This window comes from Lepisma saccharinum, chromosome 21 (assembly GCF_977018435.1).
Source record: "Lepisma saccharinum chromosome 21, izLepSacc3.1, whole genome shotgun sequence".
Classification (NCBI taxonomy): domain Eukaryota; kingdom Metazoa; phylum Arthropoda; class Insecta; order Zygentoma; family Lepismatidae; genus Lepisma; species Lepisma saccharinum.
Window position 1 is genome coordinate 62,603,885 of NC_139249.1, and position 21,421 is coordinate 62,625,305.

Consider the following 21,421-nt stretch of genomic DNA (forward strand, 5'->3'; position numbering starts at 1 on the left):
GACACGTAGCATCAATATACTTACGGAGACTGAAATCTCATCCGTGTGGTAGCCTCCTTGCTTGCCTGACCTGCCACCTACAGACATGTATCTGTACACTAATCCCAAGAAGACGTTTTCCAACAATCCAAAGAAGAAAATGGAATACGGCAGCTGGTTTGCAGTCCACATCCACTAGCAATGGAAGGACCGTTGGAACAAATGTGTTATGCAGAGTGGCACTGCTTCCACAGTGACTAAACCCAAGTGGTGGAAAAATCCCGAGAACTTTGCGATAATATGCACGCATGATTACCCTCCTCGGCTATTTCAAAGCAGTACAGAAGGTATCAGTGATAGCAACCAAATATAATTACTCTGAAACCAGTATTCACAGTTGGACACATATTGGCTCCTTGACTCGTGTATTTCTGGCTAATGAAAAGAAACTATCACAGTTGTAAAGCTTTCACTTATCTGCTTACCTCTCTGTATATATATTTTAACGGTATTGAGTTATAGGATCCAAGATCCTAATTATTAATCCTACTGTCGAATTAAAGATTATAGATACTCGAGTTTGGACTCCAATTAAAAATTAACCATACATGCATGAAACGAGTTACAAAAAAAATTAGCTTATTCAATTCTGCGTTAAACTATGCTAACCCATTTCATTTTTCGAGTATGCCTTGTATTTATTTATCGGCGTGATAACAAGAGAGTATAAAATCGGTTTCACAGTGTGAATTGACAATGATAGTGGATTTTAAAAACAGATCCAAGGAGCTTCAAAATTTGTAGGGCCAGCCAATACTAAGAAAAAAGTGTTTCGCAAAATTGATAAAACTGTTCTTTGACAAATTTTAAAATTCTGAAAATCGTCGCCTTGTAATCAAAGGATCCCGAGTTCGATACCCGGTAAAGGCACATAGTGGATCGGATCCCACTTTAAACTGTAGGCCCAGTCCCGATTAGCCTTACTGTGCATAAAGTGGACTTAACAAACACCAAATCAATCAAGGAATCAATCCAAATTTTGATGTAACTCGTTTTTATGTAGGTCCACTGGTTATTTTTTGATTGGAGACCAAACTCGAGTATCACAATGAATCACACAGGACAGAGACAAAATCATTTACTTTCTCCAGAAGACACACGTTATGTAACCAAAATCCATAGTGTTCCGCAACTAAATGTGTTGTTTGCAAGTGTAAACTACTCATAGTTCAGTTATTTCTTATTCAGAGTATAGTAGTAAACGTGACAGATGTTCCCTGATCTATAGATTACAATAGTAGCTCTTCTATGGCGACCACCACCCAACTTGTCATCAATCATGTATATCTAATTTCATATTATTGTACTTTCCTTTACAGCATTACTAACAAAGAAGTGTTCATTTCCTTCTAGAAAGAAAAATATTGACATAAGTTTAGCTAATTGGGAGAGATCAGCTTATCAGTCAGTCTTCATTCAGTTACTCAGCACCCAAGGTGTGGAATGCACTTCCGAAATTCACAAAACAAGAAAACTTGAAACGTTTTCGCGACATGCTCCGTGAATCATTGATCAATGGTTAGAAGCAAGATTAATCAAGATATGAAAAACAAAAAAATCATGTGAATTGCCAGAGTTTATTTAAGAGGACAATATTTATGAAGATGATGAGTTCAGAGCAGATAATGACAATGAGAGGAATAGATGTTGATTTCGTACCACCTACAAATTTGTCTACAAATTATTCTTCAGATGAGTGTGTGCCAAGATGATGACAAAACATATATTTCCTTTCGTATGAGCTTCACACCATCAGTATATATATTTTGGTTTCATTCTTTTTCTTTCTTAGAGCCTAATAAACACCATTAAATGATTACGAGATTAATGTACTTTCAACTGAAATGATTCTGATAACAAGAAAATCCTTATGTACATTATTATATAAATTATTTCTTTAAAGTGATTTAAATCGCCATTTAAATCAATCCACCTTGTTTTAGTCCAGAAACACCCCTTATCGAAATTCCAACATGATTGTTGTTCTCAGTCCGTTCTTTCCTCGTAGTCTTGAACCCAACCCAAAGAGCACGTCACTGGCGCCATAGAGGCATCATTGAAACGACGCTTTCCTTTGTGTTTGTTCCATGCTACCATTCTCGATTTCTTTGTGCTCTGAGGCACCGATTGCCAAAGACAAGGCTGGAACACATTTATTTGCAGCTGCGAACTTAATGACTGATTGTATTAGTTTCGCAAGTCACATGAAGCTGCAATCGCAAAGAAGACTGGCGTTGGGTCACCCGAGAAGGTATGGGAACATGTTCTCTGCCGACTTTCCCTATTAGTGTCAACTGTGAAAGGCCTCGTGGCCGGCGTTCGTGATGGACATCATTCTCTGCATCTTTCTTCGCCTTTTGTTCTCTTTCCTCTTTTTACATTTCCTTTCACTTTTAGAGAAAAAGGTCACAGCTCTCAATGGAATTGCTCGACAAATTACATACAAAGTAAATTGACATAAATATTAAAATACTTTCTTCCTCAGAACCATTCATTGACCTTCATGTTCAGTTATTGTTTCTCTACATTAGTTTTGACATGAATGGATTTACATGTAGTAAAAATGTGCTAAATCTGTAAATACATATTTACTTCTTTCCACCAAAATATGGAGTTAAATATGGACTTTAGAAACGTACAAAATACCCTTTTAATGATATAAGACACTACACGAATTATATAAAATACAGCCTCGGCATTGCAACTATTACCGTGACTGTCTTGAAGAGAAACCAGACGCGAATCCCGTACGTGAACCACAAAATCGTTGCTTCTGGCGCTGCTGTCGGGCGCCCAACTTGTAGAGAGGGTAGGGTTAGCAATGGGCTGCTCGAGTTGGGACTCTCTTCCAACGTTGCCAAAATAATCGATTGTAACAACCAGGAGCCGATACTTGAACGCACATTCTTTATTGTTGACAACAATTGTAAATAAACAGGAATTTGAAGTGTTTTACAATAATAGCATAAGGAAACAGTTGGGAGGTGCAAAATTATATATATATATATATTTATAGTAGTACGGATTCCACACATAAAACTCAAAATGTGTATGTGTTGAATAAAATATATTGGTTCTAGTAACACATTAAAGTGCAAATATTTCAAAAGATGCACTTTTGGTGGATCAAAATACGCACAGAAATGCATGTGCAACCACGAATTTTTGTATAGGGGGGCAAGTACCATGACAAACGTACCAATAATAATAATATCTATATTATAATAGTAGTAGTAGTAGTAGTAGTAGTCGTAGTCATCGTAGTAGTAGTAGTAGTAGTAGTAGTATCAAATACTTTATTATCCTCGTAAATCACGTAAAAATGGGATAAAAGTCGGTGCTAAAGCATTTGTGTTCGGACAAACGATTTGTACTTTCTTTCAATACGATCAATTTCACATTAATAATAGAAAACAAGCACACAAACTATTTTTGAAAGACAGAAAATGATTGATAAATGCATTCCTAATATAATTATTTTTTAAAACACATAACTAATAACTTGCACGTACAACATGTGTTTTACACATATGCAACATGAAGCGACGTAAAATAAGAAAATATATGTGTACTATGCAACACTAATTGTGTACGTATTCAAAGCTTATTTAATACATGTACAACATATATTATTTAAATACATTACATAATCAATTCATCCACCTCATAATAAGCAACAGCAAAAATTATATAAATTGTCTTCAAATGTGCATTCCCTCGAAACAATTGTTCATGCTTTTAAGACAAAATGAATTCAGAGAAGTCTTATTTCTCTCTCTGATAATGCACAATGCATTACAGAAAACAATGGCATATTTTGTGCGAAGCGAACAAGAACATTTGTAGATCTATTTTTTTTGCAGACTGAAATCAATATTGATTTAATAGGGTGCAAATAATTTCACGGGGCGCCATGGCATTCTGTGTTTTACAACTTTTTTTCATTTAGATCGTTCGGCGCCCAGGACCGACTACCGCCGCCCCCTAGCTACGGCTCTGAACTTGATAAGACTAACAAAAGCAGGTAGCGAAGCGAGCAAGAATATTGTACGAAAAGAATTTCTATTTGCATAAATTTTGAAATTGGGAGCGGCAATTGCCCCCTGCAGGTACCCTTGGCCGTCAATGTTTGATCCCCTCCCCCCCTAGAACTCATTTCCGTCCAAGGTTGGGGAAAATGCCCCCCACATGGGTTGCGTCACTGTACAATAGTACATAGTACATCAGTTGAGACGATCGGACATGATTATTTAAAAGAAACTACAATTACACGTTTAACTTTGTACGATTTAATCTGTAGGTGCAGTCACGGGTATGTGAGCATTAAGTTGACTTCACACAAACTCCAAAAATATATACTAAGGGAAGAGAACCGTTGAAACACGGCACTGTCAGAAACAAAAAAAGTAAGAATGAAAACATAATCGAATCCCAATTTGGGCCAACGTAGCAACGACATTCAAAACACGATTGGCAAGGTAATCAGGGTACAATACTCGCATTGTCTCTCAATTCGTGACGGTCTACAATGGAATGCATCAGGGACCTAACAAAGCAAGGACAGTCGTAGTGGATATGCTGTGCCTTGCATTCTCAGCTGTTAGGGAAGGAACACGTTGGCCCGTTTCTATCACAAGTGACCAGCAATCAAAGTAACACTATCGTGCAAAATTGGAAACACGTTCCAAGAAAAGGAGCAATTGTTCTTTCGCAACAGATCCCCTTCCGCGCAATCCTCCACCAAACACGAAATCATGCTTGGTTGTAACATACCATATTTTGTGTTGTGAAAAAGAATAAATGTAACATTCGTCTTGCTTATTTTGGTCAAAACATAAGTGAATCACGTAGTAGGTAAATGTTGAAGTGAACGGAACATAGGTTCAAATGGAGTTTCCATAGTGTGCGAATTAACTGGGGGGATTATCCCCCACAAAAGTGTCAATCCCTGGTAGATTTTTTTTTTAAATTCCTGTTAGGGATGTTTTATCCCTACCCTCAAAGAAAATGGAATTAAAGCATGTGGTATGTCACGTCTTAACTATGAAAGAAACCAGTGAAAATCATTTGGAAAAAACGTTATTTAACATTTAAAACAACTGCAGCCTACTTCGCGTCTGAAGTTCTATTTTTAAATAGGCCAATAGTTACTGTTTACATTGACGTCGTGTGGAGAGGTTTTACAAAAACTTCACAGACTAGCGCCGTTGCTCTGTCCATTGTTCAATAGACTACGAATACCTCCTTCCAATGCAAGTAGAGTTGATTTGGACAGCTTTATTTCCCGCACACCGTCACCAGGAATAAAAATGTTGTCAAGTTTTCTCAGTGTTACTTGTTGAATAGTTGTATTTTCTATGAATGTCTTAGGCTAGAAATACTGTTCTAATTTATAAGTATATTATATTCACAGAAACAGAAGGAAACAACGGTTATGCAAGGTATAAAGCAGAGGATACTAAAACTTTTGTGTGTACGAAAACGTATTTATAAAACATGACAGGCAAATTCCTCTTCCATAAGAAAAGGGCCAATCTACGAAGGGAATCCAAATCGTTCTGGAGATAACCTTTGTTTAATTTCTACTCACATGCAATTCAAGACTTCTGTGGGCAGGTAATTTACATCGTGGAGAATGTATTGTATTAACTACCTTGTCTTATTGAGCACTTTGTAATCAATAGAAGTTATTAATTCTTACCGTTAAGATTTTACTTGATTGATTAATTGATTTGGTGTTTTAAGTCCACTTTATGCACAGTAAGGCTAATCGGGACTGGACCTACAGTTTAAAGTGGGATCCGAACCACTATGTACCTCCAGCGGGTATCGAACCCGGGACCCCTTGTTTACAAGGCGTTAACATTTTACTGATTCTATCGAACGTGTTATTCGAAATCAACAAAACTCCTTCCAAGAGTTAGTGTCGTTTTAACAGAGGACAAGGTTCTTCAGTGGCAGATGTGGCAAAATCGTCCAGAAAATCTTTCAAAATGCACAACTTTCATTACATTATATTGCAAATTGAATGGACTCTGGAGCTGCTTAATATCATAATATCCTGTAAAGAACACTGGAGACAAGCACTCGAAAGAGCATTAATTAGTCATTCTTAGAATTCCTTGCGTATTTTGAATATACAGGGTGTATCAGAAGTGTACAGACAATCGGATCGTAACCATACATTCGCAATTACCTCGCAAATGGTTCGAATTCGACCCCATTTTAAATGAAACTTTTTTTGCTTATACTTTCGTGCACTTTTAACCGTTTCCGTTTGCGCTATCACTTCTGATACACCCTGTATAAAGCATAATTTCAAAAGTATTTACCTTCTCCAAAGGTCATGCAAAACTGTGCTACACATTCCATTCCCGTTTCCCACGGAAAATCTCCGCGGAAAAAATAATCTAGTCAATTGTGGTGAGCAGCCCAAGTTCCTGTTCTCTAGTCAGCTGCTGCTCCCGATGTACATGATTGTATCAAGAGTTACTGAACTGCGTCGAACATGTTGTCTGACAAGAACATTAGAGGAGAACATAGAACATTCGAAGTATCAGATACTAGGAGACAATCAGGAAGCTATTGTGAGCTGATGATGCGAGAAGGAGAAGGCATCGTTCATGATGAGCTTCTTGGCTTACTTGCGGAAAGAGGACAATAAACTGCGCTGCCAAATTCTGATGGAGGAAGATATGGTGGTTTGCTTGAGAGGACAATGATTCACTAGGTCAAGCGCTCCACCCCTAAGTCAAAATGCAATGCTCTTCTGTTATCGTTTCCTAATTAAGCTGGACACTGCTTGTAAAGGGTGTCCCAACAGCGGCGGCGCCAGGATTAACAATCTAGGGGTGGTGATGTGGTGCGGAATGAAATTTAGGGGGTGCGATCTTGAAAATAAAGGAATAATGAAACATGCATGTATACTTTAGCCACTACATCAAATACCAACCAACATTTAGTAGGCTTCTATGAAAATATGCCAATGACTCGATTCATTTTTGCTTGCTTGCTTCGACCACAGAAGTAAATGTGACTTCCCTTTCAGATTAGTATCAATGCTTGCGTGTAGTATACAATAATAACGGTCTCTCTTCAATACTTAATATTATAAGCTCAGGGCGACAAGATTTTCTTAAGTCATAACGTAAATGGAACTGCAACACACAATAAACAGATTTGGTTCAAATAACCAAACACGTTTGGTTAAGTTATTTGGTAACTTTAAACAATAACCATAGTACTATTTACTAGAGTTGGTAATTTTGACCAAATTCTTTGGTAATTATAACGAGATGTCCTCGATTACTAAAAGGGCCTTCCTGATGGAGCAGTGGTAGCGTCGTTGCCTTGTAATCAATGTATCCCGGGTTCGATACCCGTTGGAAGCACATAGTGGTTCGGATCCTACTTTAAACTGTAGGTCACGTTTAGCCTTACTGTGCATAAAGTGGACTTAAGACACCAAATCAATCAATCGATTACTAAAGAGGACTGAATAATCATTTGTCGCCTATTGAAACAAGTGTTTGGTTGCCAGAAGCTATTTTTGGTTATTAAAAACTTTTCCTCTTTGAAGAGTTAAAAGTACTTGCGGTTGAAAGTATTTTGATTGTTTTCATCAACCTGCGATTTCACATACTCCAAAGGAAGAAGTCGCAGGGTGTCAGGTCACATAACATCGCTGGCCAGTTCTGGTCGCCGTTGCGCGAAAGTACTCGGCCTGGAAATTTGTCGTGCAGCAAGGCGATCGTCTCGTGGGAGGTGTGGCAGGTAGCGCCATCCTGCTGGAACAAGTGTTCAATATCCACACCACACATGATCTTCCCGATTTCAGACACATGAAATCACATTTAAAGAAACTCAGATACAAGAAAGTTACATCTATGTAAAGAGTATTTTATATCATTTCAGCTACGGTTGGTAACACTGCTGCATAATAACTACGTGAGAAAATGTAAAGAGTACTTTCAGGAATTATTAAATTGGGAACACTTACCGTCTGAAGATGAAATATCCGAAAAATTGGAAAATGATACTGAAACTCCAATACCAACATATGAGGAGGTAAATAAAATAATAAAATCATTAAAATTGAATAAGTCACCTGGTTCAGATAATATCACAGCAGAACTGATAAGACATGGAGGTTATATGATAAGGAATAAAATTTATAAATTGATACTCAACATATGGAATAAAGAGGAAATGCCACAAGAGTGGTTACATGGTATCATTTGCCCAATTTTTAAAAAAGGAGACAGGTTGCAGTGTAATAACTACAGACCAATTACGCTTTTGAATGTCGCATACAAAATCTTTGCAATTCTTCTACAAAATAGAATCTCCGAAATTACAGGAAACAAATTGGGCGAATATCAAATGGGATTTAGACCAAATAGATCTACAGTTGACAATATATTCATACTGCGACAAATATATGAAAAATGTTATGAATATAATATTGAACTGCATAATATATTTATAGATTTTATGCAAGCATTTGACTCAGTAAATAGAAATATAATTCCTACATGTCTAAAGAAAATTAATGTTCCAAATAAACTAAAAAGATTAATTAAGATGACATTACAAAACACTACAGCAGTAGTAAAAGGAAACAATGATTTTAGTCAGAAATTTGCAATAAATAGAGGAGTAAAACAAGGAGACCCATTATCAGCAATTTTATTTAGCATAGTCATGGACGAAATAATTCAGAAGTTGGAAATCAGAGGAAACATTTCAACAAGAATAAGACAGGCCTGTGCATATGCAGACGACATAGTAATTACTACAAGAACTAAGCAAGCAATGGTGGACTCACTAGTGAAACTAAAGCAACAGGCAATGAAATATGGATTAATAGTGAACGAAAAAAAGACAAAATATATGAGGTGTACAAGAAGAAAAATCCAACAACAAAAAGAGGATATAGATACAATGCACATAGAGCAGGTACAGTCATTTAAATATCTCGGGTCAATAGTAAATGGAAACAATGAAATTGAAGAAGAAATTAAAGAAAGGATTGCAGCTGGAAACAGAGCATTTTATGCGAATCAGAGGATATTCTAATCCAAACTAGTTACCAGAGAAATAAAATTAAAGCTGTATAAATCCATAATAAGACCTGTGGTTACATATGGCTGTGAAACCTGGGTGCTGAAAGAAGATATAATTCGAAAACTAATGATATTTGAAAGAAAGATATTAAGGAAAATATATGGCCCAACGAGACAATCTAATAATATATGGCGAATAAAAACAAACGAAGAGCTCGAAATATTAATAAAGAGTAAGAATATAAGAAGATTTATCAAAACAGAAAGATTGAGCTGGTTGGGTCATATTGAAAGAATGCCCGAAGAAAGAATTGTGAAACAAATTTACAATTGGAGACCTATTGCTACAAGATCACAAGGAAGGCCCAAAACCAGATGGATAGACGATGTCAGAAATGACATAAGAAAACTGAAGATACAGAACTGGAAGAAATGTGCGTTGAGTAGAGAAAAGTGGAAGGATGTAATTGAGCAGGCCAAAGCCCATAAAGAGCTGTAGCGCCTTATAAGAAGAAGAGAAAATGGCTGCTGGCGAAGACAGGAAAGCATTTTGTGTGTTTGATTTCCCCGTACACCAGTCTGTTATTAGTGTGCAATGTTTGGTGCAGATCTACCCAGTGGGCATTCAATTCGTAAATGGTTATCTGATTTTAAAGAAAGTTGATGGATGCATCTGTAAGAGGATGTCTAACACACAAAACCCTTTCCTGCCTTCGCCGGCAACCATTTTCTCTTGTAGTTATTATACAGCAGTGTTTCCAACCGTATCTGAAATGATAATAAATAAATCTTTATGAGTTACTCTTTTCATTGATAACCTTTTTGTATCTGAGTTTCATTAAACGTGATTTACATTTGTCTGAAATCGGGAAGATAATTTGTAATAACTCTGTATAAGAACAATGCTGCCAACCAAACAACAACAACAAGACAATAGTGCAATTCAAATCCGCGTTCTTGTTGGGACACCCTTTTATTAGTTGTTTGTAAGTCCCTTGAATCTTCAATCGCAAATCGCAAATTCTGACCATATTAATCCTGAAGAATTAACTTATGCAAACACGGTGAGTGAACAGTGCATATACTCAGGCATATCTTGCCGTTGCATTTCTTGTTTCTGTGGGAAGTACTCTCACATAATAATACCATTCGGACTTGCTTTCCACAATCCCGTCACGCCCAAGAAAATTACGAAAAATGGAAAGTTGAAGAAGGACACAAATCATTCGGAAAAATAGGCGAAAGCTTGAGAGGAAGGCGTAGGAGCAGCATTTGAATAAGTTCATGGTCGTATAAGATAAAAAGACGACAATATTTCGGAAGAACTCTCGTTTCCAACTTGTTTCTTGCTTCACGTTCTGAACTTATATGTGTATCGAGTACAATGACTTTGTCGTTATTTCAATATAAACTCTCTTCAGAGAACAAATCAAGCGAGAAATGTTTATCTGATCACGTGCAGGAAACGGATTTATATGTAAATACATATTTATGTATGAAGCTGAAATCAGTTACATTTTGTTTTATCTTTGCGTATCATGTCATGTAGACTCGAAAGAAATTAGTTTATATTTTCAATTTTTTTGGCTCATGTTTTACATATTTTAGTTCTTGTTACATATTTTTTCCATATTTCAGAACATTTCTCAACATATACTCAATATTTGCGCAATAACCACATGTCCCCGTGTGATCAGAGAGTTGGGTGAATTTCTTCTGACAAATTTGAAATACACTCCCATTACTTCTTGTGATATTGAACGTAGTTTTGGTCAATATAAATCCATTTTAAGAGACAACAGAAGGAAATTCACGTCCCAACACTTACAACAAAATCTTGTTATTCATTGTTTTGGAAACAGAAAATGAAAACACATTTTGTTTTATTTACTGTTGTTAATGTAAGCATACTGTATTTTATGTAGCTCTTGTCTTTATTAAAAAGGTAATTTTTACAATTATAAGTCCTTATTTAACTCCATATTTTGGTGAAAATAACTAAATAAATATTTATATATTTAGCACATTTTTACTACATATAAATTCGTTCCTTGATCATGTGTATGAAATTGCAAGAAAAGCTACAAAGAAAATCGGCCTCTTAATCAACAAATGGTCAAATTCAATCTACTGTTGTTACTTCGCTTACTTACTGTGTATGTAAGACCTATTTTGGAATACAGTACAACAACTGGGAATTTTGCATGTAAAAATAATAATATAAAAATCATGCTTGAAAATGTAGAGTAAAGATTTAATTCATTTTTGTTCGTACTTTACATTTAGACTTTTAGATTTTATTATGAGTTATTATTGTTGAGTTATTATTGTTAGACCAGGTACCTTTATTAGGTAGGCCATTCCCGAGGTTCCGAGATTTTTTCCCATGATCCTGTGCGCGCTATGACGTCATTAAGAGGACAGAATGGAACTTGATTCGTTAGCATATACAGAAGCATGAGATAAATGGGTCGATTTTTCACTTATACACACCTTTTATTGAATGCCTGTAGAATGAGAACAAATCACCCTGTTTGTGATCTTGCCACGTGCAATAATAATAGAAGAAAATCGCCTGGAATAAAGTGATCATCGCTTCCCAAAAAACAAGTTTCTGCTGCAGGATTGATTCAATTTGTACCTCCAAATTTTGGACTTACTCAGTGGTGCAACCACAGGGGGCAGGGAGCATTGCCCCCAACCTTCGACGGAAGTCAATTCTCGGAGGGGCAAACATTGATGACCAAGGACACCTGCAGGGGCACAGAGGAGCAATTGCCCCTTCTATTTCAAATTTTATACAAATAAAAATACATTTCGTAAAATTCGTCACACTATTTTATTTCACACCACAATAAACCAAAAACCTCATTTTATCTATTGATTGATTGATTGATTTAGTTTATTTTACTTCGCGTTTTGTGCCTCTTGGCTAATTTGCGAAGATGGGGATGAGTGATGAAATGATGAAATTGATGAATGGACATTTGGTAATCTTTGGTAATTATAACGAGATGTCCTCGATTACTAAAAGCGCCTTCCTGATGGAGCAGTGGTAGCGTCGTTGCCTTGTAATCAATGTATCCCGGGATCGATACCCGTTGGAAGCACATAGTGGTTCGGATCCTACTTTAAACTGTAGGTCACGTTTAGCCTTACTGTGCATAAAGTGGACTTAAGACACCAAATCAATCAATCGATTACTAAAGAGGACTGAATAATCATTTGTCGCCTATTGAAACAAGTGTTTGGTTGCCAGAAGCTATTTTTGGTTATTAAAAACTTTTCCTCTTTGAAGAGTTAAAAGTACTTGCGGTTGAAAGTATTTTGATTGTTTTCATCAACCTGCGATTTCACATACTCCAAAGGAAGAAGTCGAAGGGTGTCAGGTCACATAACATCGCTGGCCAGTTCTGGTCGCCGTTGCGCGAAAGTACTCGGCCTGGAAATTTGTCGTGCAGCAAGGCGATCGTCTCGTGGGAGGTGTGGCAGGTAGCGCCATCCTGCTGGAACAAGTGTTCAATATCCACACCACGCATGATCTTCCCGATTTCAGACACATGAAATCACATTTAAAGAAACTCAATAATCGCAATAATATAAAAATCATGCTTGAAAATGTAGAGTAAAGATTTAATTCATTTTTGTTCGTACTTTACATTTAGACTTTTAGATTTTATTATGAGTTATTATTGTTGAGTTATTATTGTTAGACCAGGTACCTTTATTAGGTAGGCCATTCCCGAGGTTCCGAGATTTTTTCCCATGATCCTGTGCGCGCTATGACGTCATTAAGAGGACAGAATGGAACTTGATTCGTTAGCATATACAGAAGCATGAGATAAATGGGTCGATTTTTCACTTATACACACCTTTTATTGAATGCCTGTAGAATGAGAACAAATCACCCTGTTTGTGATCTTGCCACGTGCAATAATAATAGAAGAAAATCGCCTGGAATAAAGTGATCATCGCTTCCCAAAAAACAAGTTTCTGCTGCAGGATTGATTCAATTTGTACCTCCAAATTTTGGACTTACTCAGTGGTGCAACCACAGGGGGCAGGGAGCATTGCCCCCAACCTTCGACGGAAGTCAATTCTCGGAGGGGCAAACATTGATGACCAAGGATACCTGCAGGGGCACAGAGCAGCAATTGCCCCTTCTATTTCAAATTTTATACAAATAAAAATACATTTCGTAAAATTCGTCACACTATTTTATTTCACACCACAATAAACCAAAAACCTAATTTATCTATTGATTGATTTAGTTTATTTTACTTCGCGTTTTGTGCCTCTTGGCTAATTTGCGAAGATGGGGATGAGTGATGAAATGATGAAATTGATGAATGGACATTCACAAACAACCAAGCCCGACCGGGATTCGAACCCGGGACCCTTGGCGTCGCAGCGCGATGTGCTAACCACTAGGCCACAGGGTCGGGCTCATTTTATCTATTGTAAACCAAAAACTTTCGGGGGGGCTCGAGCCCCCTAAGCCCCTCCTTGGATACGTGCCTGCTGCGAGTGTCCCTTCATCAATTTAAACTAATCATCACTCATCCTGTTCGTCGCGATTAGCCAAAAGTGGAAGACGACGCAAAATAACAGTAACAATTCATATCAGAATATGCCCGGACAAGAACTTTCCTTAGAATTAGACATTTAAAATAAATGCAATACGTTAGCTGGAAAGAAAAGCCGGCAGTGGACTACAGCCTACTGGGACAAGATATCACGCAAATAATGTCTGAAAAATAAACTATGCATTGTTTCGGAATAAGTGTATTCATCTATCGCGTATTTGATCTTTTGTTGTCAAATTAAATTAACAGCTTTGGTGTATAATATCCAAAGATGCATGAAAACACAGCGTTTCATGGGCCAACTGCTACATTCTCCGCAGAGCTTTCTTCCGTTTGTGTCCTCTTGGTGACGTCACAAGCTCTAGCCAATAACGTGCAAGTCGCGGAGTGGCCCCCTCTGATTGTTAGATAAACTTAATATTTCGTGCCACTTGGATAGAAGAAATTCAATTACAATTTTATTTGCAAATTAATTAATGTAAAACTTGATATTCCCTACTTATTATCTAAAATCACTAAGCACTCAGAAATAACTGCTCTTCAATTTCTGTCATTCCCATTTTAGAAACAAACAACATGTATTTTAATTTTCTTATATCCTAATACGGTCGTAATCCGCTTAAGGCTAATAACCTTTTTTTTAAAAAAAAAAATGTGTAATTGTGTTTAAGTCTAAGTGATTGTATTATAATTTTTAATTTGTAATTCTTTAAATTCAACGTAAATTGCTCTTCTTTGTATGTTTTATCATGTAATATACTTATTTATTTTTTATTGTGTATATATTATGCATATGTCATTTATTTATTGTAATAAACTGCTGTATAAGGCTTGTATGCTGTTTTTCAGCAGTGTAATGCAGTACTTAAACAAATAAATATAGCACGTATTATATCGTTACCAACGTCCTAGTTTTCTTGTTAATCAGTGAGCAATACGGTTAGTCAATCAAAACGGATCGGAAGTTCAAGAAATAATGAACGAAATTGTGTAATTACTGTAAAATGAGCTGATTCCTTTAGCTCTGTGTTAGCATCAAAACGAAGTTGACTTAGATGCAATATTTGTAGATATTGTATACAACTTTGTTAATTCACATGCTTTTAAAATTGGCTAATGAGATATTTTCTAACTGCTTGTAGAAGATTAGAAAAATAGTGAAAAAATCAAGTAAATGTAGCCAGTACACATTCGAAAAAATACTAACTAGTAGCTACTGTTCAAACAAAAATAATACATAAAATTAGCAGTTGATGTAATTGGTTCATGAGATTAACTGTTATCGATTATAATTAAGGAGGGGAGGGGTTATTCTATTTGCATTTAATGATATTGTTAGTTTAAGTCGATTTCATCAACAATTAGATACTCACAACGATGAGAATTAATAACGATTCTATATAAGCCTGTTCGGCGAAAGATCAAACTTCAAAATTCTATTTTTGGCTTTTCCTTCGAAAGTCAGGGAGGGTCACATGAATCGCTGAACCAATCGGCTTGGTCCAGTTGCTGCGGTGAGGAGAAATTCTCGTGACATTCTGCGTTGCCAAATTTTTCGTTTCGAGTCGTTTTCGAAACAGGTGACACCAGACAAAAATTCGTGGTTGCCCCTCTGCTTCGCAGTGACTCATATGTGATTGCACGTGGACCCCAAAGACTTATTCTTCTTAAGGTATGCAGGCACTAAGTCAAAGTTGAAAATATATGTAGATCAGCAATAGGTCTGTGTTAAAATGCAGCAAGCCTGTGCAACCTAGAAATCTACTAGATAAGAAACAAAAACAAGTTATCATTTGACTCTCCCTTGTATGTTACATCATATTTGAGAATAGGCACTTCAAAATAACTGCCGTTCCTAAAATTTCTTCCGAAAACTTTAATAGTTGTTTCTGTAACACACTACGGAAATAAATCTTCGCTTTTATATAAAAGATTGACCTTTTCAAAAAGGGTGGATTGGGAGCCAGGTGAACTGAAACAAAACCTTTTTTCTTCTTTCTTTCTTTCTGAGTGACGACATGCAACAATACCGTGAGAAGAACAATCCGCTTGGCCGCCCTGCTGAATGGGCCGTGGTAGCCACGTAGTCGTCTGTCAAGCGAATAAACTTCAGTCACGCGACCCTGGCGGTTCCCATCCTGAATAAAAGAAAAGTTACAAAAAAACACTTCCTTTCATTTTCCATTTCGTTCTCTTTCCCTCCTGTCCTTGGACCAACGAAACTTGCCTACGAATGCTCCAGTCATCCTGATACTATTTCCGCAAGGATTGTACCAAGAAATTACACATCAAAACCACTGAAATCCTTTATCAATATTGTATTTTTGGTGTTCTTAACGTTATTTAACAACACGCGTTACATTAACAACCTACATGGGTGTAAGAAGAAAGCTAGGAATGAGGTTCAGACAAACCCAAGAAAAATGAATGTTCTCGTTAGAGCTCCATGAAGTGCCTTCATTGATTATTGATTTGCTTTATTTTACTTCGCTTTTGTGCCACTTTTGGCTAATTTGCGAACGTGGGGATGAGTGATTCGAACCCGGGGCCCCTGGCGTCGTAGCGCGATGTGCTAACCACTCCACCATGGGAGCCGGGTAGTGCCTTCATGATACAATAATTTAATAGAACTCAGATACGGAGTTTTTCGAAATATGACATCCAAAATCTAAATTATGACACCATTAAGCCTTGTTTCCATTATATGAAAATCTAAGTATGCTGACCAGGCAGAAATTTATTTTATTTTAAAACATGAACTAAACGTAACGTTTCAACCTTATAGCAAGGTCTTCTTCAGACTCTGTACCAAGTACAAATAAATTCAGAGTCTGAAGAAGACCTTGCTATAAGGTTGAAACGTTACGTTTAATTTATGTTTTAAAATAAAGTAAATTTCTGCCTTGGTTAGAATATTTAGTTTTCCAAAATGTAAGTTTATATATAATATATATATATATATATATTTTATTTAGCAGGTGAGAGTTGATTTATCGAGGAGGGTAAATAGAGGCAATAGAGTAGAACGTATCTAATTCTTTCTCCATGTATTCACATTGCTTTTAAAGAAATTTTATCTTAGAAAGATCGACTTATCCTTATCATAATTATTCTTCTTCTGTCGGGACGTTAAGTGGATTGCAATGGCAAATTTTCAATGGCAACTTCTACCGCCGCCGTAGATTTAGGCAACACACAAAGTCTTGCAAGGAAGGAATAACAAATTTTTCAAAGTGTAAAGTAAATTGTAAGCTTAAGTGTAATCCTACGTTAATAATAAAATTCAACTGGAATTACTTGGAAAATTAAGATTGCTTGTAGGAATAGCTATTGGAATGGATAACAATCACAATTTCAAATCATAACGCACCGATATCAACTACTGTCATTTTTACCTGCATGTATATTTTTCACCAGCTTGAAAAAAATATTCTTTCGAACGCATGGTTTACTTCTAACTCCCGGATTTAGTATTTGATAGACAGGTTTTTGTGAAACACCCTCTATAAGTCTCTGATTTTAGGACTTTTAGAAAATACCGAATATATGGCATCTAAAAGAGACTGGAAATGGTACACATCCACCTAAAAACATATAATGTGTATTTTATGAAGAACTTTGGGCCTCAAAAGTTAACTGAACTGAAAATCCATAAGTATGATGGTATGTGTCATTCATAACCAGAGGGTAGGATAGTTGTGAGAGGGGAAAAATCCTCCATCCCCCTTCAAATCGCAGTGTTATGCACTATGGAATAGAAGCATAGAGTGTGAAGCATAATAAATAAAAAAAGAATGTATTCTCCTTTAAAATATCCAACACCTGACAACACTGTATGCAAAGAACACATGAAAATGTACTACATGAATATTAATTTCTTTGACATAACATTACATCTAATTTGGCCATTCGCTACCAGATGCTACAAGCATTTCTTGCATATTCTTGTAGCCAGCCAAATTTACGCAGACCACACGTGACACAGAAACAATGGCACATACACCTACATATGCGTGTGACATAACTCGCGATAAACGACTGTTAACCGTTACGACGTAAACTTTTACAGAAGTGCAATATAATGTCAATGATTCAAACGAAATCTTTTCCAGCGCCTCTCCCATGCCTGTGCTGGCATCTAGCGGGGAAACTCGGAGTTAGTGGCCTCATGGAAGCAGCAGAGCGAGACGGGGCCACAGAAAACAGAGCCAGTGCACCTTCGTTACATGGAAATAACAAAGTATTTCACAATGGAAATATTGCGTCATGAGGACGAGTTGCATCACTTCGGCAAAAAAAGAGCGTTATACAAGGAGACGGCTTAAGCGACATTTATTGTCGCCCATTCTTTCCGTTGCTTGTCGAAGAAGTTGAAGGCCTGCGGACAATTCTCTGTTGTCGGTTTCCAAATTGCAGTTTGTGCATGGAAGGAAGTGCAGGATGCACCGACAATAATCCATTTTCCTCGTAGGCAGAGGTGCCCACAGGGGAGGATTATGGCGCAGGCCGCGCCATTGAGATTTTTTGGGGGGGGGGGATTTTTTTCCCTTCAAATAATATAAAATTCAACATTTATATATTTTTCCAAAATATATGTAAATATTTTACCCCTTAAATGCAGAATGTTTAATCCATTAGATGAAGGAAAGAAAGTTTTTAAGGGTATTATCGAAGGGTGGGGTGGATATCCAACTCTTACATATTAGGCCTTAATTGAGATATTGGTTCGGGGGGGGGGAGAGGATTCTGAATAAAATGTTGGGGGGGAGCAGTATCCAAATCTTGGTCTTAGATTATTTCGGGTATTTTAGTTAGAGCGGCAATGAGCATTAAATTGAGTGGGGTATCCAATTGTTGTGTATTACTATTGTCTTAGACTGTTGCGGAAATTCTGGTGTGGAGGCTGAGAATTAATTTTTTGGAGGAGGCAATATCCACTCTTCAATATAAACAGTAAGTCTAAAATTGTCATGGAAATTTTTGTGGTAGGATTGAATATTAAATTTAAAGGGGGAGAGAGGAAGATTTTGATAAAATGTTAAATCCTAGATTGTCAGGGGATTTCTGTAGTGGGAGAGAGTTCGAATATTATATTTTTGGGTATAGCGATATGGTATCCAGCGCCGAACGTGCGGAAAGAGAAACTGGAAAAGGGTAAATATCGCGGGATCCTAAGAAAGTATAGACACCCCATTAAATTAATATTCTTGAAAGTCAGCAAAGACATAGATGCAAACATTTTCTTCCTCGCTTCGCTCGCAATGGTGTGTTGCGAGAATTTGTGTTCTGCGCATTACTGAGGTGAATGTGAAGTTTTATACTATAACTGCATTACAAGACAAACGATATTCTCGATATTCATTAATGACATCACTTCTTAAAATATAATGCATAGTGTTGGTATACTGATTAAATTAAACAAGGTGAATCATTTGGAACAAAAATATACTGAATCCGCATTTCTATCTTCATGTCACAGGAAAATTTTACTTTAACCAGTTAAATTTGCACTGAAGATTAAATCCATTAATTATTGTTATGGGCTACTAATATTAAATTTACCCCAAGAAAACGGGGGGGATTCTTTGAAAGCAGAACCGTATTATATTATGGCCCTGAACTTAAGAATTTCTAGCTAGCGTTCTATAATGACGTGGAAAAAATAATTGGATCGGTCATACGCCTCGAGCATGTTATTTGGTTTGCCAAGGTTGAATATTCTATCTTCATCTTTAGTTGTGTAACAATTTATGTTAAACACACTCACAAACACTATTTGTATGCATATTTACCTAATTTAATTTACTACATTTAACCAATCAATGTGCTAGCCTTAACTTTTTTTTCGAAAATCGAACAATTATAAAATATGGACAGTTTAACATGGTATTTCATTCAAATAGACATAAATTATTACGTATTCATCCAAATTATTTTGCGGGGAATATGATGAACGATTTTAGGGGCGGACTTGAGTGATAGACATCCCTGTTTAGGGAGGAGAGGCAGATAAAGTATAGTGTTCAGTAAAGTTAAGATAATAGTTACTTTTCGTAGACACGCTGTCGTAATTAAATACTTTGTGGGAATTACGATATGGTTTGAGGGCGCGAATGATATGATTTGTGGGGGACGCATGATATGATTTTGGGGGGGATGGGCACCCGTGCTCGTACGTAACATATATTTGCATAAATTCCCTCAGGTATACATCATTTGCAATTACACAAGTTCACATCTAAAACAAAATAACCATAATATTTTGAAAAATTCACTGAGTTTTCCTTCAGTTGATATTTTTTCACATGACTACTAACCGAAGTTTATGTATATTATTATTATTATTACTAATACTTTAAAAACGTAAAATGTAGGTTTCAACTTTTTCCCCATATGAATGTTTTGGTAATAATTGTCCATTTCTCCCCTCGCTCTTCCTCGTTCTCAATGGTAATATAATTAAACCTTGTTTCCATATCAAAAACACTAAATTTGCTGACCAAGGCAGTTAATTTAGATTTAAACACACAGATATCGGAGCATTGAAAATGTATCGACCGTTGGCTTTTAATTGTTGAACCATCTTTAAGGTTTGATTTGGTGTTTTAAGTCCACTTTGTGCACAGTAAGGCTAATCGGGACTGGACTTACAGTTTAAAGTGGGATCCGAACCACTATGTGCCTCCACCGGGTAGCGAACCCGGGACCTCTTGATTACAAGGCAACGACGCTACCACTGCGGCATCGCGGAGCCCCCCCCCCCCCCCCTTTCAAGGAAATCAGTGTCTAATCAAAATAATTTACGTCGTGTTTGGCTACTATTTACTACAACTTTACTCTTGGAAACGATTATAAGTTCGCGTAGGTTAGTTTTCGAGATATCGATAGGTCGAATTTGATCGATTGTTGCCTCTAATGGCCAGAAAGACAGGACCAATCTAGTTGTTTTACGATCTCAATCCACCAAATTTAATGTTTATAGTTCTCAATGATATCGACAGTTGAATTGGACGGTACCCTAAAATTGCCGTGCTTAACAAGAAATCAGAATCTGAATGGCACAGTGTGGTGTCAGGCCCGGACCCACGGGGAGGCGATATGGGTGATGGCTCCCATCTGCCAGGTACGTGTTTGGATATATTATCATGCCTAATATTTTTGAAGACTCAAATGTTGTCTTTTGTTTAACAACTTTGAAAATAATTTTAAAAATTTAATTCAAGTCCACTTTATGCTGACGATAAGTTAATCGGATATGGACCTACAGTTTAAATTTGGATCCCGAACCACGTGCAACATTTCTCCATAGCAGATCGGGCCCGAGAACCTTTTATAATAGGTTTTTGTTTTCATTGTTAATTCACTTTACTCCTTATCGTTCAGTATACCTTAACAATGGAAGGAATTATGATAAGGACATACAATAATAATCATCTATTCTAGCCCTGAAATCCTATTTTTCCAAAACAATAATCTCTAGAATGTGGTAGTTAGCTTGGTTCCTGTTCACAGTACTATATATTGTTACAGAAAACAGTGCAAGTGTAGGTTAAAATCAGTGGCGTAGCAAGGGGTGGACGAAGTGGTCACCGCCCGAAGCCTCGCGCCTGAAGGGCCCTAGAGTCACTGAGGTTGATACGAAAAATGTATTAAATAGAAGTGAGAAAAACATGTAAGAGGTTAATCTTTGTGTGCAATAAAAATATCTGGTTTTAAATTCTAGTTAAAAGT

General features: G+C 36.7%; 2 protein-coding genes across 3 annotated transcripts in view; one reads left to right on the top strand and one right to left on the bottom strand.

The window, feature by feature from the left end:
* Positions 1-21,421, bottom strand: part of LOC146004033 (uncharacterized) — a 77,537-nt gene that overhangs the window by 22,836 nt on the left and 33,280 nt on the right. The window lies entirely within an intron of this gene.
* LOC146004032 (uncharacterized) overlaps positions 5,526-21,421 on the top strand; it is a 64,021-nt gene continuing 48,125 nt past the window's right edge. Inside the window, exon 1 of the mRNA XM_083142607.1 lies at positions 5,526-5,655. The gene's annotated coding sequence lies outside the window, so the exon portion shown is untranslated. The remainder of the gene's footprint in view (positions 5,656-21,421) is intronic.